Here is a 5000-nt window from a genome sequence, read left to right on the forward strand (position 1 = left end):
CGTTCACACGAGAAACTGACATTCATTTTCTACGTCCGTGCATAACACGGAGCCACGATTTCAGCGACAGCAACCTTCAAACTGAGACTCTCTCAATTCTATGCACATTAGATACAACACTATCACGTGACAAATCCAAATCCAAAATTGTCTTAAATGATCGGACTCTCCTGGAATGATCTTGAATCTCCTCAGACCAATCACACAGCATGTGAGGTCCGACATTTCTTCAGTTCCCCACTTTAGTTCCTACCTGCGATCGTTTGCCATTTAATGTTTAATGCACAAAAATGGAAGAAAAATCTTATCTCTAATCTCATCCTGTCATGTACGACCTCTTATTAAATGTATATAGAGACATTACAAAGAATAATAAAGCTCGTTAGGAAGTAGCAGAGATCGCTGGTGACTCTGGTGAGTGTACGTAGCTAGTACAGTCACTAATCTGACATCAAAGCTAATACGAAGCCAAGCACATAATACGTAAATCAGACAATCAGGTTTCACACTGATTAGTGTGTTATTTAATTTGTGTTTAACAGCTATATTTAGCTACTACAATTATTCATCGTGACAGAAGAAACAACGCTGGACAGGCCACGCCCCCAAAAGACACAACGGTAGTGGAGTAACGGTCACTACATGCTCACAAGAGACACACGACTTCTCACCTTCCAGCACCAGTGCTATTGTTCTGAACAACGGCAAAAAAATAGTTTAACAGTTTGGAAAGTTGAACTATTTATTGACAGCTAGCCTTTCTGGAAACTAGCTAATCAATTTCATTAGATATTTCAAAGTTTCACAGTGTAAGGATAGCTGGTTATTAATCCAGCTAATGTTTTAAACATTATCTCTTACCGTTTGGACTGTATAATACCACGGCACCTCCGTCTATAATCCACCTACAGTATCGATTTCATATACTATACATTATACATTATATCATGTTCTGTAAAACCTCATCATGTGGTCTATGAAATGCTGTAGATACACAACAAAATAAAAAATAAATAAATACAGTTGCTAACATTTTTGTTATCCTAAGGAATTCCGTCTTGAATTTCGAAGAATTAGTAGTTGTCATTTCATTTGCACGAATAAAAATATATTTTATGAATATTACTCATTTAAAAACATACAAAAAGCAGTTGTTATGATGAACTGTGCACAGACTGGCAACCCCAAGCAGCCACAATCAATGAGCTGCCTGCCTGTCTATCTATCTATCTATCTATCTATCTATCTGTCTATCTATCTATCTATCTGTCTATCTGTCTCTCTAATCACGTATGTATATATGTATCTATGGATCTATGACTACGTTTACATGCACATCTATACTCCGATATTAATCGGAATTTGGCGATATTCAAATTAGTGTTGAGTCATGTGTGTAAACGCAGCAAATCCGATTGCCCGATTCAGATTAAGACAATATTCCGATTCCCCAAATTCTGAATCCCGTCCCTGGAATATGCCTGTTTTAATCGGAAATGTGTAAACACCTTATTCATAAAATTCACTGAAAGGAGAAATGTGTGTGTGCTCAGCCCACAAGGAATTGTGGGTGCTAACAGATGCGTAGCATAACAGATGTTTACCCGACCCTGTCCATGTCAAGGCGATGTTGTCGAAGCGGTGTTGTTGAGTCGGTGTTGTCGAGTCAGTGTTGTCGAGGCGATGTTGTTGAGTCAGTGTTGTCGAAGTGGTGTTTTTGAGGCAGTGTTGTCGAGTCAGTGTTGTCGAGACAGTGTTTTTGAGGTGGTGTTTTTGAGGCAGTGTTGTCGAAATGGTGGTACCGAGGCAGTGTTACCGAGTCAGTGTTGTTGAGGCAGTGTTGTTGAGTCAGTGTTGTCGAGACGGTGTTGCCGAAGTGTTGTTGTTGAGGCAGTGTTGTCAAGTCAGTGTTGTTGAGACACTGTTGTCGAAGTGGTGTTTTTGAGGCGGTGTTGTCGAAGTGGTGTTTTTGAGGCGGTGTTGTCGAAGTGGTGTTTTTGAGGCTGTGTTGTCGAAGTGGTGTTTTTGAGGCTGTGTTGTCGAAGTGGTGTTGTCGAGGTGGTGTTTTTGAGGCGGTGTTGTCGAAGTGGTGTTGTCGAGGTGGTGTTTTTGAGGCGGTGTTGTCGAGGCGGTGTTGTTGAGGCGGTGTTGTCGAGGTGGTGTTTTTGAGGCGGTGTTTTTGATAGAGAGAAGTGTTAGAGTCCTCATTAAATTAGTGTGAGAAAGTAGTAATAAGTCTGAGCTTAATATTAGTATGAGTAGTAATATTACCTGAGCGTAGTCTATAACCAGCAGCAGCGTGCTGAAACTTCCGGGAAATAACAGCGGGAATAAAAGCGCACGTGTCGATCAGCAAACTCACAACAACCACGTATACAGGAATATTCCGATTCCTGTACGCTTATAAACATAGTATTCGGAATACGGCTGCAACCCGAATATAGACCTTAAACAGAATTAGATGTGGATGTAAACGTAGACAAAGTCCAGTTTTTGGTGAAGAAACTGAAAACTCTGAAGTGGAATATTTAATTTGGTGGACAATTTTAACATTAAAGTAAATACAGACTGAATGAGTTCATCACTGAAAGGGTTTAAACGGTTCTGTCCCTGCTGCATAATACACATAAACAATAAAACTGGACTCTCACACAAACAAACAAACAAACAAACAAAATATAAATTTGTTTCAGAAAATGTGAACTCAACTGGCTTATGTTTATGAACTCAACTGGTTTATGTTTATATTAATGAGCAAGTGAGCAAAAAAAGAAAAGAGAGAGAATAAAAGAGAGAGAGAGGGAGGGAATAAAATATATAAAATAAGACAAGAAAGAGGAGAGAGAGAATAAGAGAGATGGGGGAATAAAACAGAGGGAATAAGAGAAAGAGAGAGAGAATAAAATATGTAAAATAAGATATAGAGGAGAGAAAGTATAAGAGAGAATAAGAGAATAAAATATATAAAATAAGATACAGATGAAAGAAGAGAGAGAGAAAGAGAGAGAGGGAGGGAGAGAATAACATGTAAAATAAGATATAGAGGAGAGAGAGAGAGAGAGAGAGAGAATAAGAGAGCGAGGGAGGGAATAAAATAGAGAGAGAGAGAGAGAGAATAAAATATGTATAATAAGATATAGAGGAGAGAGAGAGAGAGAGAGAGAGAGAGAGAGAGAGAGAGTGACAGCGCGTGCTGTGTGAGATGTTTAGTTATAAATAGCGACTAGTTTTTATCCCGCGCTATGCTCCCGTTCGGCCAATCAGGTGAGGCGCGCGACGAGTGGCGTTGGCGCCAGCGAATTTGAAAACGTAGCGCTCGTGCGGTTTAACGGTCACCGCGGAGGGAGACGCGCGCGAACTGACCAATAAAAACACAGCTGAATAAACAGCCCGCCATGTTGACTCAGCGCGGCTCTGAGCGCCTTCATTTCACCTCATGTTTACTGTGAAACTGTTGCGCAGTCAGCTGACTCCCCTCATCACTTCCACCAGCTCATATCTGCCCTGTGTCTCTCTCTGATCACTCACTTCTCCATTCAGAGCGAAAACGCTGCCTAAAACCCCGACACACTGCCTCACATCCGATATCCTTCACATAAAGCAGCTAATTCCCTTTATATAAACCCCGAGAAGGTGAAATTTCCTTCACCTGAGGGAAAAATACACCCAATATGTGCCCAATAAAACATTAAGAATTTTTCTGAGGTAAATAAAAGTCTCCTACTGCAAAATTTATCCATGTATTTGTTCCTCCGGTTCCTTGGTGACGTCACCATCACCGAGCTGTTGCTATTGGGAGCTAGCGGTTTTTATGCTAATGTTTAAATTAAGCTAACTGTCAACGTTAATAAAATAAGACACAAGGAACACACAAAGTATTCAATATTTAGTTTAGTATTTATTGTGTAACCCTGAGGAGGGGGGTGAGAATCAATGTGCCGATCATTTGCTAATTTTCTCCATTAGAAGGTAGTTAGCCGGCTAACTTATACACCTGTGTGGAAAAGCTATGGTCTGTGACAAAATATTATGAAATATTTTTAATATTTCAGGAAACAAGTTCATAAATTCCTTAAGGAGAAGTATATGGGCTTTTGTGCAGCTCATTTAATTCAAAGTGTATAAATGTTGTTATACAGTGTCCCAGTGAAAAGTCTGGAAAAAATTCACAACGTTTTTATTCTACATATTAAAAAAATGTGTAATAAAATAAATAATATTAAACATGCTTACACACACACACACACATTAATATCTGTGAGTGAGGCAGTGTGTGTGTGTGTGTGTGTGTGTGTGTGAGAGAGAGAGAGAGAGAGACATAGAGAGTTTAATCTATAGCCATTTAACCCCTGCTTTTTTATGGAATGATCTCATTTTGGTTAAAGTAAAAAAAAAAAATCTTAAGTCTGTAATTAAATGTTTCGGTTTCAAATGGAGACAAGCGGCCGAACCACACCCTGCTTTTTCCCGCCACAACATCACCTCTTCTTCTCTCATGACACAGATAGAGATGGATTTTCTGTGTGAGAGTAATTTTTGTGCTCAATAATATCACAGTGAGCTTCAGGTTTTTATCTTCACACATTTCACCTCCTCTCTCAGCTGTGTTTCCCTCTGAGCTACACACAGTGCTGTAAACCTGCACTCCTCAAAACTCACACTTCAACACTAAAAATGTGCACAAATACATTTTACCCCGATTTATCATTTATTATATAATATAATTATTAAATTATATAATTATTACGTGATAAAAATAAACAGTAACACACACACACACACACCTTTAACCTCTAACACAGATCATAAATAAATAGTTTATGTCAAACTGCATTTACTTAAATATTTAAAAACTGTTAAAATGTAGTTTTATATACAATAATAATAACTCCTCATAATTACTCTGCACTTGATTGTATTTGTGTTTAATATACAGCACTGTATAGTAAAAACTAAATCTCACACATCTCGACTTCCTTTCAAACTGTGGTAAATACGAG

This window comes from Pangasianodon hypophthalmus, chromosome 27 (genome assembly GCF_027358585.1).
Source record: "Pangasianodon hypophthalmus isolate fPanHyp1 chromosome 27, fPanHyp1.pri, whole genome shotgun sequence".
Taxonomy (NCBI): Eukaryota; Metazoa; Chordata; class Actinopteri; order Siluriformes; family Pangasiidae; genus Pangasianodon; species Pangasianodon hypophthalmus.